This window comes from Poecilia mexicana, unplaced genomic scaffold, assembly GCF_051168715.1.
Source record: "Poecilia mexicana isolate PSO_F unplaced genomic scaffold, ASM5116871v1 scaffold_1, whole genome shotgun sequence".
In the NCBI taxonomy this organism is placed as follows: Eukaryota; Metazoa; Chordata; class Actinopteri; order Cyprinodontiformes; family Poeciliidae; genus Poecilia; species Poecilia mexicana.
Window position 1 is genome coordinate 7,807,525 of NW_028263370.1, and position 15,093 is coordinate 7,822,617.

Sequence of the window (15,093 nt, forward strand, 5' to 3'; positions counted from 1 at the left end):
TTTGTTTAAAATATAATAAAGATCATAGCTAATTTGTCTGTTAGCATGTCAAACATATGAAGGACAAGATCATAAGGATAACTCGTCTCAGCTGAGCTTTGAGCTTTGAGAGTTAGAGGAAGTTTCATGCAAATCCTAATTTACGCCACTAAAGTTGAACGTAAACGAGGAGATTTGTGACAAGATATCAAAACAGAATTGTATCAAAACTTTGAGAGTGGTACTCTTCATCTTTCTCCTTCTATCCTTCAATCATCCATTCCCTCTGTATCTTTCTCCACAAAAGTTCAGAAAGTCAAAACGTTCCAACGTTCACATAGGATGAACGCAGAGTCTGTCTCAGCTCCTCAAACATGAAACACAAATGGTATGTAAATGTCGTCTTTGATTCTGTTTAATGTATCTGGGGTACAAGGTGCAAAGCATAAAAGAGGCTTCTCGTCTCTGCCTATAAAGCATAGCGGCACACCTTTACAGGACATCACGGCTCCCTGCTGTGAGGATAATAGGAAGAAATTGTTTTGCAATGAGATGAAGTGATAAAGGGAAAAGTATGATTTTTTTCAAAGACTTTTCAAAAACCCTCCACGCTCTACTTCGGAAGTGCACAAGAGGAAAAGTGGCTGAGCGCTAATTGAGTGATAGCTGATTGCTGAAATGTTCATCTTTGATGTTTTTTTTTTCTCTTTTTTTCTGTCCATGTAAATGAAACATCAAAAAACGGCGGATGTTTTGAGAAGAATTAGGATGAAGTTGGAATTTGAAAGGGATGGCTTGCAGTGATGTATCTGTTTGTGTGTATTGGTGTGTACAGATTATGTGTCTGTTTGGGCATCATTACCAACAATTTTGCAACACAAGGCTGATTTACTTTTTCAGATGTTTAAAGGAGACATAAGGGTCAGCATTTCTTAGGGTCTCTCTGAGCCTTTTACTACATTTAATTCAGGTGATGAAAAGTTGTACAATGCAGCCTGGACAATGAGGACAGGACAAAAGGAGATTTCGTCCAAACTTCAGAAAAAAAAACAAATCTCCATTTTTGTTTTCACAAATGACTGGTATATTGTGATATTCTTTGTAGCTACATCTTCTGAGATCAGTTCTGTTGTCAATCTTAAAAATTAACCCAAAGTCTCAAATATTTTTGAACTTTCCAATGTGTCTATTCCTTCATGTGAAAAAAAATCTGTTTATAAGATTTTATAAAACCATGGCTCATTTTTTAACTGTGGCTGACACTAAGCGAATTTGTTACATCTGGACACAGTTTTCGTTGAATTCACCAAGATCAGCTGTAAGTGTGATTGTATTTGAAGGTCTTCAGTTCAGTGATGTTTTCTAAAAGAACGCAAACACATTTGAACCACGTTTGGATTTATTTAATAAATCTATAAATAAATAAATAGCACCTTCATAGCTCACGTCTCGCTGATTAAAATGCGGTTTCAAGACTCGCGTTAAGACTAAGTTCAGACACTCTGTCGTACTTCAGAGTGCCTTCCCTTGTTCTACAGTAAAACTTTGAGAAAGTCTTTAAAATAAAATGTTTACTGAAAAAAGCTCTGAAAACAAAATGACTGACCTTAGTTGTGTTTTCCAAGAAGACAAGCACAAGCATGACAACTGCGAATAAGTCTAAATAAGCACATTTTTTGTTTTACATCTTTTCAGCTTAGTCTCTTAGATAGACTTAAAAAGATGAGTTTTGGGGCTTTACCATCAGTGGCTTAGCGCTGCTTGTTTCAACACCAACAAAGACAGCATGCGAATAGACTGCCAGGCCTGATCCAGCTGGGCTTGACAGCAGTGCACACATGAAAGAAAGGGATGGAGGGACGAGCAGTAAGTGCAGAGAAAAAAGCGAGGGATGAACAGAATCACACACTGGGATCCTGCTGTTCACAGCGGCAGGTGCAAGAGGGTAGGAGAAACGGGGGTGTCAGCAATGGGCAGCATTTGTGGTGTACAAGAGGGGTTTTTTTAATAGAAAAGAGAGAAAAGAATGAGTGGGAGAGGGCTGACACATGGGTGGCATTAAATGAATCTCAAAGTAATGTGATTTTGGTTTCATTTTGAGTCATTGCAAGGCTTTTTATTAGCAAGCCATCAAACTTATGATGCCGTTCTAGCTGCAAAAGCCTGACGATGACATGAGGAAGACACGATCTTGACTGTCTACCACTCACTGTGGGGAGTTGCAGAAATCGGCGAGGTTGTCAGCAGATGTTGTCAATTGCAAAAATAAATCAATAAATGCAGCATGAGTGAGTCCAGTAGCAGTTATTCTATGAGTGCTGCCCTTCATAAAAGGCAACACTGGAATTGTGTATTACAGCCAAATACACAAGCACATGGTACAGTTTTGCACACAGACAGACAGATACGTTCTAAAATCCATCCATTGCCCTCTTGTCTTTGATCAAAAGGGAGCTGTTGCCTATTTCCAAGGGTGTACATCCTGGATAGTCCATCGTAGAGAATATCTTTGGCAATTATTTTGGTCTTTGTTGAAACCTCTATATTATACTGCCATATTGAATAAATTAGAGCTGTTCTTTTTTTAGGTGTTTGCAGCAAAAAGCAACCATTGCTGACTTTATCCAGCTGATTTATTTTATTTGGTGACTCAGAGTGATGGGTCATGCAAGAGTTGAGGCCTTGTAGTCAATAACAAGAACCAGCTTGTGCAGGTGGCCTTGTGGCCAATCACATATGACCATAATGGGATCATTCTATTATGTGAAAACAGAGAGGGGCAGACTGAATACTCATATCTGTTTGGACCTAGGCCTGTCACGATAAACTATAAATCAATTAATTGCACGATAAATTAAACCTATCGACCTCATTTTAATTATCGGCTTTATTGTCTCTTCCTGCCTTTTATTCTTTCTGTTGATGACACTGAATGAAAAAAGGCTCAACTCCGGTGCTCTCCACTGACCCTCCCTTCCTCATTTCCTTAGTGTAATGTCCAGAGCACACGACACGAGTTGTCGGCCGATTGTCGGCCCATTTTCAAAACATGAGAGACACATTAGCCGACAGAAATCCTAACGGTTCGATCGGGCTCGACTGTGCCGTGTCCAACAATGGGCACAAAATAATGGCTACAAGTCCAGTTAACTAATTTTAAAATCAGGCATTAATCAATGCTTTATTAGAATCTACCTGTTATGCATGTGGCTAGAGTCAGCGTAAAGTCCTGACTGACTGAAAATCATTATAACCTATTTATGTCACGTTAACGAAGAACAGCTGAAAACGTACCGGGTTTATCAACTGCGGTAGCAATTTGGCTCCAACTCCTCTCCTTGTCATTTCTATATTATTTCCCGAAATGTTGAATACATATTAATGTTGTTTCCACATATCATCTCCGATGTCCGCTGGATTTTGGGTTGTGCCGTGTCAGCTGTTTCGGATTCCCCTCCGTAATTTCCCCTCAGAAAGCGCGGAGGAGAATCCGCGCTTTCTGATTGGCTACCTGTCACATTCAGCGTTAAAGCTCCCAGTCGGGGGAAACCCCTGATTTAGATCGGAGCGGCCACGACGATCTAAATCACACTGCAGGGTGATCGGTTACGAAATCACCAGCGACAATCTTAGATCGGCCAAGTTCTAAGATTGTCGAAAGGGGAAAATAGGGGCAAAAAAAAATCGTGTAGTGTGAACTATTGCATTAGGTAGTCGGATGTGCCCATCTTCTAGTGATTACTGAAGGCCAATACAATATACAGACTTCATAATCTGCACTCTTTTGGTTGAAGGCAGTATTTATTTCCATTTTGGCTTTATGTTGTTTAGTTTTTATTCAAGTACATTTTTTGTTAATGGAGACTGAGAATCCATTTTATTTTTGTTTTTGGTTGTTTTGTTTATTTAGTTTATCAGTTCCAGTGTTATGTGTTCTTTTGAAAATAAAGTGTACTTACTGTTTACGTCTTTGAGTTAAATGAAAATTAAGATATTTCACAAACATAAGAATAACAGCTTTTACAATAGAGTACATTCATAAAATTAGATTTCTTATAAAAACACTGAATGCAAAAGGATTTATTGACACACATGAGGCTACAGATGATGACAAAAGAGATGTTTGGGGGCCAAAACAGCCACCAATTCTATGTGGTAGCTTGCAACCTAACAAAAATTACTTTTCAGAAAATAAAAACCAAAAGTAGGAGAAATGGAATAGGGCGAAGCATGGTATTTCAGACTACAGTGAGTCTTGAGGAGGGGCATCTTTCTTGACAGACAACAAGAAAACCAGCAAGGGAGGACAGCAGAAGATCTCTTCCTTTGATGAGACATAACAATATCCAAATCCCAGAACGCCTCTTATTTAAGTTACTGAAGACTTAAAAAAAAAAGGGAAAGTTCTTCCAAAGTCGTTCAGAAGCTTTTGCGCTTTAGGTGAGAGGGAGGGAATGGAAGCAGTAAGAAGAAGAAGAAGGATGTGGTGGTGGTGGGGGGGGGTGAGATAATGTTTATGCATTAGATTTTCAAAGAGCTTTTTTTCTGTAAGGAAATTCAGATTCAAAGGTGTACTTCTTGCAGGAAGATCTAAAGGATTCTTTCTCTCTCTCCCTGTTATTGCTCAAGATACAAAGTCCCTCTGTAGCTTAGCCAAGACTGTATGCACATGGTAACCGAGCGTGAGAAGGCCTTCCATAGCTACAGTACATCCAGTAAGGGAACCGAGTGATGTGTCACTGTATTTTTCATATATAATATTCTCTACGCTCAGACTACACATTTGACATCAAAGAGAGAGGCAGCGCTAAAGTAGCACCTCGGCTTGCCTGTCCAAGGCTACAGTTACTCTTAGCAAACATTCTGACGCCCACCAGCAACGCCGCTACGCTCACAATGCCATCTGAAGCGAGTGCCGACAATTATGGCTCCGACTCCGACATGTCGGGTGAACATTTAACGGAGACTCTTTTTTTTTTCCCCCGAGTCTGAACTTGAAAACTTCACAGGAAGAACACTGCGAAAGAGCTGAAGGAGCAGAGATGTGACTGAAAGGGTGTGTATGTACACGCCCGCGTCAGATAGTTGCTGAGCGCAGCACTCGTACGTACGTGTGATTAAAAATTCAAATGAGCGCCTTTAGTAGTAGATGGAAAGCTTTGAGCCTCCGTAATGAGGCTGATATATGAAGTTTAAACATTCGAAGCTGCTGGAAGTGCCACCACAGAAAAAGAGACAGAGAAACGCGGAGGGAGGCAAAGAAGAAGAAAAAAAAGGGGGGGGTAAGATTTGTGGCTTTGATGCAGCGATATCACCGTGGGGCACGGCTGGTTAGCTGGGGCTGGCTGGTGCCGGGATCCGGAGCGCCTTGCAGAGTGTTTGTAACGTTCCCCGGGATACCATTTCCAGCAATCCCCTGCCAACAATCCAGGACAAACCGGGAGAAAAGAAGAAGCAAAGCAGAAGAAGTTAAATTACAGAGTGAAAAGAGCTGGAAGAAAGTGAGGGGGGGAAAAATGGTGCGGAGTGGTGAAGCAGAGGTGGATCGGAGGGAAGGAACCATGGGAGCGACAAAGAAGTGACGGCAATCGATTTCTCTTACACACTTGTCAGTCACATATACACACTTCACACAATGCAGCAGGTAGTATGAGAGGATTTGGTGTGAAGAACCAGGACACAGTGTGAGTGTATGTGTAGGACAGAAAGACCGCATGTGGATACGGTCACACTCACACTGTTCCTGTTGTATCTCTGGAAGCAGTGGGACTCTAGTGCCACTTTGAACTTGCCCGCCATCAAAAACCTGACAGAGTTTTGAAGAGGCCTATTGAAAGGAAACCTGTGCATTTATAATGTAAATCTTATTTTTTCCCCCAAACCTTTCTTCTCTCCTTTTTCATTTCTTTTTTTATTTAGACAGCATTTGAAATACTTTATATGAACATTCAATTTAACAGCTTCTCCTGCCGCCCGTTTTTTTCCATCCGCAATGATCCGTCTTAACTTGTACTTAAAAGGAACTGGCTGAATATGTTAGATTTTTTTTTCTTAAACGTAATTATTACTCCTTCCATTATTTTGTTTCGCTCTGATAATCTTCTGTTATCGCAATAGTACTTCAAAGACAGCAGTCGAGATTTCTCCGAACGACAGCATATTCTTTACCATCACCACTTTAAGATAGATGCTACGGCCTTTTATTTTATGTGTGGCAGAGACTGAAATGACACTGAAAATGTATCTTTCTTTAAATCATTGATGTCTATGTGTGTCTTTGTTCGGACTACAACCAAGCTTCCATGTTCAGAACTGAACAAATTGTACTTATTCAGTAGGAGCCTCTTACGTGTTTTCTTTTTTTAACCAAGGTCGTTCCTTGGTTTTGGACTGACTGTGTTGTAGCATACATGTGTGAAAGAACCTAAAATTGGTAGTCAAGAAACCCATATCCAAAATCTAGCTCTAAGTACAAACATTGATTCCCATGGCGACTTCAGACAGAGGTTGACCAAGGAGTCGCACTGATTTCATACTGCTTGACTGTGGAGCATGTCAGGTGCTGCTTCCTACTGAGTGCTGTTTGATCTTCTAACATCTGGAAGGAGGCAAGGAATGTCACCTGTTTAATATCACCAGAACATGATAAATGCCATGCAATTTTTGAAATTGCATGGCATTTCAAAAATTGCCATGCAGTTTATGAAATTTAACTTCATAAACTTCAATTTATGAAGTTAAAACTAAATTGACTTCTACCTGCTGTTCTTCTAATTCAGTAAATCATAAAATAGGCAGGCTATTTGAATTCCCCAACATAACTTTCATAAAAAGTATTTGACTTATTATAAACAATTCCTATCCTCACTCTTAGAAGATAATTTTATCCGTAGCTCTCCTGGATCTGGATCAAGATCTTATTTTTGTTGGCCCGTGATTGGTCTTCTTGGCCTGATCTCTACTTGGCTTAAACTTATAAAGTCAAACAAAGAGCTCAGATCAAACAAAGTAATTGTGCAAGCACAGTTGGATATTTCTTCTGCTTTTCTAAAAACAAAGTATTTCAGTCTGAGACCTTCTAATCATCGCATTTGTTGTACAGAAAAAAACTTACATTTGATTATTCTAATCCTACCTACCTAATTTTGAGACAGGATGCAAGTTGTGTGTCTGCGTAGAATGATTTTTTTTTTTCAATCACAGCTTGTTCTCCATAGATTAACAAACACAGTTTGTTAATTTCTTAAATTGTTTTTCAATTTAAGAAATTGAAAAACAAATCTTAACATCACTTCCACTCAGCAAGCAACTTTTAATGAGCTCCAGGTCACGGCACCCTAATTGTACTATTAATCTTTAACTGATGCTGGTTAATAGTACAGTATTGTCCATCTGTAGCATAGAAAATTCTCCAATAACACTTTCCGACACTTTTTGACATGAGATACCCATTATAGCTGATGTGAATCTTACTTCACTGATAGACCACCTATAGGTTGAGAAAGATACTTTGTGCTGCATCCTTCACCTACATGTTGGGTTGTTGTGCCAGTGACTGGTGGTTGAGTCTTAATAAAGCCTAAACCCCGCCGCGCTTCCTCTCTCTGTTCTGCAACTCCTGCTGCTCGTCTGTCTCAAGTGTACCGTAATTTACTGTCACAGAACTCCTCAAACCGGCCACCACACAGTGCACAGAGGGGGAGGAAGAGAAGGTAGCACAGATCACCGTCAAAAGAAGGAAACAACTATACCAACTTCCCTTTCTGCAAAAAAAAAGAAGAAACTGTTTTTCAGAGACTCAAACTCACAGCGGTTCACCAAGCCTTGTTTAGGTTTTCTGCTCTTTTTTTTTTTCAGAAAGGGGAAAGAAGGAAAGTAGGAAAAATTGCTAGGTGGTTGTCAACAGTTGAAGCTACAGCCGCACCTGGCATCGTGCTACTGGTCTTTGATCACTTGTCGAGTGAAATTCCGCCACTGGATTAAAGTGAAGGAGGGGGCATCCAAAGGTGGGATGACTAGCAAGAGTGACAAGGAAGGATAAAACACAGAGGACGACTTTGCCTGAGACGTAGCCCTGCGTGCTTGGTGTGTTTAATGTGGTGTGCACCTCCCTGTTGGCTGTAATTAAAATCAGCGTGAATTGTTAGAGTTGCCTCAAGCCAATCATATCTGCTCCTGCCCACACATTGCAGAAACTTTCTGTTTGGTAAAACAACCCTATCGAAACAAGTGAAGAACACTATCTTTGACCTGACACAAGCAATCAAATGTACATCATTGATGAGTAAATTTCCACAGGGGCTCATGGTAAGCACTGGATTATTGTAAATGTAAATTGTAATTTTTTTTCAACATATTTTGTTTTTCAGCAAACCAAAAACTGATCATAAAACGAAATGCATTTCATTGTAAGTTCTTTCTTTCACCTACACGGTATTTATTGCTTAATATGAGGTAAATAGAAATGTCACAAGGTGGGGAAAAAACATTACAATTCAAAATAAAAGTGAATAAAACTTAGTGCTCTTGTTGACGCATAATGATTTACCAGATCCATTAAGTATGATGGAACATGAACTTTAAAATTTAAAAGCAAAGATATTTACCTTATGAAGATGTTGGAGCTCTAAAAGTAAACGCTGACGAGTAAATTAATCTGACGTATACAGGGAAATGGGGATAAAGACACTTTAAAAATGTTACGGTTGTTAGTGCCAGATGGGCTGGGTTGTGTATTTCAGAAACTGCTGCCAAACTCTACTGGAATTTTCACCCACAACCTCTTTCTTGGGTTTAAAGAGAATGTTCTGAGAAACTATTCAGTGAGCCATGGCTGTGTGGATAAAAATGCCTTGTTAATTTCAGAGGTCAGAGGAGAACTGGCAGGCTTGTTCGAGATGATAAAACAGCAACAGTAGCTGAAATAATCACTTGTCACAACAAAGGTGTGAAGAATAATGTTCCAAAATGCACATCGAACCATAAAGTAGACGATCTAGAGTGGCAGAAAACCACACTCTTGCCACCAAAGGACAGGTTCACTAACATTTCAGATACAACATTCAAATGATTATTCAGAATAAAAAAATAAATATAATACAAGGCATCGAACCACCCTGCTTTGTATCCGCAGTGCAGGCTAGTGGTGTTATGGCGTATAGGGGACAAGAATAGAGAAATCTGTCCTATGTAGTTACAGTGATTCCTTTCCAGGCCCTGTGGAGAAACTGTGGAAAAGCTGTTTTTCAAACACGTCGACATCCATGGAAATGTGTTACCATTACCAAATTAACACCTACCATGGGAGTCATGACGGAGTACCACTGATTTATATGGTGAGAGCAACCTTGAACAAAGCACCAGGAACCCCCTTCACTTGACAGCTGGCTCTTGTGTATGCCCTCAACTGAGCATGTGCTAATGCTGTCAAAGATTTTAGGCAAGAGAACCGCTGGCATGCTAATCTCCACTATGTTTGCCACCAGGCTGAGAGGAGCTGTCTGTGGCATGCACAAGGAAGTGTTGACGGTGACCAGTTGTTCAGTCTTGCACACTGAGGAGATGAAAGGGACCCAAGATTTCCCAGGTTACTGTGGACAACTACAGCAAATGCTTGATTTGACGATAGGAGTAGTTATTCATGGCAGCTGCTGTCATTGTGATCACACCATGGGGATCTAACAGCATGCGGCATTCAAACTACATTCATATAATGAAGTTAATTAGGTATATGGCTACTCTTCCCAGGGATGTGGACCCTAGGAAGAGTAGCCATTGTTACAGCAATGGGTATCCAAATAAACTAACAAACTTATGCGTACTGCATATCAGAAGATTCGTATAGCATAAATATCATCCTTGTCTTGCAAGTTCAAGTTCCTTCTCACATTGGCTGTCACTAAGAGGCTTGGGGCTCGGTAACAAGTTGCAAAGGAACTAAATGCTTGTAAGAGAGTCGGTGCTTAACGCTCCCATTAATACAGCTGCCATGAGTGAAAGCATTATGCGTGGTATGGTTTCTAAAACATACCACACAGGTATACCGCAGACAGCCACTGACTGCAGGGTTTTGTTTACTATTATACTTATCATGACCTTAATATGTTTGACAATATTCCAGTTACAAATGTAAAAAACTTTTTTTAAACGTGCAAGGAGTTAATAAATTGTTGTACCTCTGTCTTTACTCATTTCAAAGCCTAATTAATATGCTTGTTGTAAAATACTTTTTGCATGTATGAAAAATAAACATACATGCTTTTTCCACACTGACCGGAAAAATGCAGCAGATATTTCCTCAAGATGGAGTTACTAATTTCACTCAAGATTACAGATAATTTTTTTCTATCTTGACCAGCAGATGGCAGCGTTTGCACCTGGAAAAACATTTCTGCCCTACAGCGCAGGAACTCGAGATGAGTTCATGATGACCCGTTCAGAGAGACTGTGCTTTCTTCACCTAAGTGCTATGTATTTTTTTTATTTAGTACTTTTATTCATATATATATATATATATATATATATATATATATATATATATATATATATATATATATATATATATATATATATATATATATATATATATATATATATATATATATATATATATATATATATATGAGACCCAGATGATAGTACAAATTCAATTCAAACTTTATCAAAGATACAGAACCCTGATCCATACAAAAAAAAAACAACAGAAAAGGGTAAAAAGAAAAAAAAATGTAAAAATGTAGTAACTTTTTTGGCCTTTTCTGCTATTGCAGAAATTTGCTGTAAGTTGTGGAAATCCGATACAGAAATGGAGGTCATGGAAAAGCTGTAAATGTCCTACTTAATAAAGGTAACCTTTGTATTGGTGTGTGAATAGAATCACATATTTAAATAAAGATTGAAAAAGTTTCATGCTGCTCATGCTTGTACTGTATTTCAGGTATGTCTTTGTGCATATAATCATGCAGAGGTGCAGCAGTCCGTGAAGGCCTCTTCACTTCATCTTGGTTTCATGGGAACCTGCGTGCAGCTAATCCTCCTTTTGGGTCTAGAGGGTTTCTCCAAACAAATCATCCAGTTCTAAAACCCAATGCTCCTCAAGTGGGCTCCTGGCTCTCTTTGCAAAGTCCCACCATGTAACACACACACACACACACACACACACACCCCCCTACACACACACACACACACACACACACACACACACAAAGAGAAACCCTCTTTTTTTATACGCTACACATAAAACGGCTACCTACCGTGAGGCAAATCCCTTGTCTCTGTGTCTTTTCTTCCAAGAGCAAGGGAAGGAGAAAGGAATGGGGTGTGGATAAGCCAGACCAGCAGGAGACTGTCAAGTTGAAGGACTGGATGACCTGTTTTGGAAGACGGGCTGAGTCTGAATAATGGCTGCTCATGAAGGGGTCATTGTTTGATTGGAAGCTCAAGGAAAGCGAGGATAAAGGCTTGGATCTTGATACTTTGATGTGGCTCCATCTGCTGTTTTTCATTATACATCAGAGAGTTGTTGTAGTGTACTGTATCAACACCTTTGCATCAGTTTACAGAATCACTGTGTACCAGACTTAGTTCCAGGTACACAGTGCCCTGCCCACTGTTGTCATCATAGATCTCCTTGAGAAGAACCCTCCATAATCTGCTTAGTTTGAGGTTGAATTCTGTTCTTTAGGTTCTGAAGTAGATAATGCTCTTCATCTTCTCTATTTGTTTTCTTCAAGGTTTGTTATTCAACTGTCACCAATTGTGTAAAAAGAAAAGGTCATGTAGTGTAATAGTCTTCAGTGGCTCTCTAGTTTTGTAAAAAAAAAAAAAGTTCTTTAAGAGAGTTTCTATATTTACCAAACTGAAAATCATGTTTTCTGGTTTTCCTCTGTAAACCATATTAAAAAGAATCCATTGTTAGAAATGAAAGCCCTAAAATTAAAGAATCCTCAGAAAAGGCTTTTTGTTTATTCAAGAAAAAACTTAAAAGGCTCTTTGAAGTACCATATTAATATTGCATTACAATGGGTAGTGGGAAATGCTGTCTTGTATTTTTCTCACAGTATTTTTGGCATATTTGCACCTTTCTTTTTATTAGTCCTTTTAAACATTTCAGATTTCCTTATATATATACATTTTGATTTGTAGCTTTTCTCCTGACAAGTAAAATAAATCACGTTGATATTTTGTTAATAGTGGGAAACTTTCAGTGTTTTCTGTGTCACCAAATAGGAAACGGTGTATCTAAGAACGAGTCTTGCATGGAGCTAAGCATAAACAAATGAAGCACATTTTGTGAAACATCAAGCCGTGTTAACTTTGTGAAGTATGACTGTTGCTTTTATTGCATCCTAAGATTGCACGTGTTGTGTATCAGGATGCAGGTTATAAAACTGACTGTATATATTACTCTTGCCATAATGTCATGGTCCCGTTTTATATTTTTCTGTACTTAGTTTTGAACATGAACCCTTTATACTCAGTAGTCAAATAACTCTTACATGAATTTATCAGAAAACAAGTGTGAATGTGTCAGGCAGAGTTTCTTCAACCACTCAGCATCCTGAAGTGACTGAATCTTTATTAGCGCAGACAGAACTTCAGCACAGTGTCGCATGAGGTAAGTAATGTAAATATAGGCCTTCGCTGCAATTCTGTCGCAAAAATTACTGCAAATGTGTGGTTTTTAGCATGTCAAAAACCTCATGTTGTGGAATTTTTAGACGCAACCGTAGAAATTTGTGTCAAACACTGACGCTGGTGCTATCGTGATCCTTTCATTGTTGTAGACCAAAAAGAAGAGAAGAATATGGGAGGTGCATGATGAATCTGGATTTTGATGATGAACAGAACCAGAGGCTGGCATAGGTTCACAGAAAACAACAAGAACAGGCTGGCAACAACAACAGAGGATTTTAGAATGAGAACTATTAATGTTGTGGAGGTTGATTACTGGAATGTTACAAAGGCGAGTTAGTCAGCAGATGAGGAACAGCTAACCGAGAACAGTTGGATGAGATACCGAGGAAAGGCACAGAGACAACCAGGAAAAGCTGAGCAGAAAATATTCCATTTCTAGAAACATTAAGCACTAAAATAAACAGAGATGCAAACTTAGTAATATACAGAAACCCTAAATCCTAGAGATCATGACTGGAACATTAATTTCTTGAAGCTGCACTTCTTCTCCATGTATTACAGTTGAGTATGCACATCCAATATTCTACTCAAAATTAAATTCACATCATAACAGTACTACTGTCTTTGATGATGATTTCCTTGCAGATGTTTTCTTAAAGGTTGCACAACAACATAAGGAAAGTATAAAAATGCAACTATAATGTTTTTCATGAAAGCTTACTATTACCATTATTTTATTTTTAATCTTTCAGTGTGTCCTGTCTGGCATTTCAGGCGTATCTTAGAGAAAATGATTCCCCACATGCATTAATAAAAATATGCAAACAAAGAAAATCCATGACGGAATAAGGAGTAAGAGCAAAAAAATAAAATACAAAGGAAGGAAACCAGCAAGGTTTCAACCAGGGGGCTGAACTAGAAAGTGACAGGAGTAGACGAAAAGATCCGGCGAGTAATGACCGAAAATGAGAAGCTTAAATACCGAGGATATTGAATGTTAAACAAAAGACCCAGGCTGACGAGCTAACTGACTACAGGTGAAAATAGAGACAGCAGGAGGCAGACAGAAGAGAGATGAGAGCGAGTACACCGGGAATCAGAAAGTAAGTCTAACATTAAAGAATAACTAGACTAAAGAAACATGATAAACTAGAGTAGAAATCTGAAAATAAACTTGAGTGGAAACACTAAGAAGAACTGAACAGAAATAAAACAGAAATTAGGCTGATCTAATAAAGAGTAAGGAACACAGAACACTCAAACCATAATAGCTAAGAAAGGACTACAAGAAATAAACCTTAATGAAGTGAAAATTAAAATATGGCAGATTAAATAGATAACCAAAGAAACACATATAAAACCAAAACATACTCAAGCAAATCAAGATCATAACAAGGGTAGATTTACTCAAAAAAAAAAAGCATATTGGATTTCCTATCCTAATTGCTTGATTGATAGCTGCAGTGTGTAAGTTTTATATATTTTTTTTACGTATATGTTGCATAGTATGATAATCTGTGGAAAATTCAAGCTCCCCTGCCTTCTCCCAGTACTCCCAGAGCTATCGGCAAGAAGAAGCCGCTAAACAGTTTTTCTGTTAAGGTGAGTTGTTTTTGTGCCATTAGCACATTTAGTAGCACATATACAAGGGTGATTGACAATGCCAACATGTTCTTCTGACTGGTTGTTTTTGACGCTGATTTTCTTTATACAGCAAAAGTAGCACTAGGTGGAGGATCAGATTGTCTGTCTCATTGTTGAGACAGGCAATCTGATCCATTACCTGTCATGATCTGGTAATAGTTTAAAAAATATGTAAAAAAAGAAAAAAAAAAGCATTTTTTTTAAATAAAAGTTACATCATAATACAGCCTTAAAAGTTTTGAAAACAAAGTTGTCAATGTCAAATTTATTTATATAGCACTTTAAAACAGGTATAAAACTGCACCAAAGTGCTGTACAAGAACGATAACACAAATGACAAAACAGAGCACAAAACAATACATCAATTAAATGCCAAAGAGTAAAAATTAGTTTTAAGAAGTGATTTAAAATGACCCAGGCTGTGGGCAGATCTAATCTGGAAAGGTAAGTTATTCCATATAACAGGAGCAGCAACAGAAAAAGCTCGATCTCCTTTCCTCTTAAGTCGAGTCCGAGGAACTGTCAGTAATAACTGATTATTTGATCGTAAAGTTCTGGACACAGACCGGAATTTTAAAAGGTCCCGAAGATAAGGGGGGGCTAACCCATTTAAAACTTTAAAAGTTAACAAAAGAATCTTAAGATCTATTCGATAAAAGATGGGCAGCCAGTGTAAAGATGCCAGAGTTGGCCTTATATGGTTATGCTTCCTGGTTCCTGTAAGAAGCCGTGCTGCTGCGTTCTGGATCATTTGAAGTCACTGAATCTGTGATTTATCCATCCCTCTATATAAAGAGTTGCAGTAATCCAGACGAGTTGTTATGAAGGCATGGA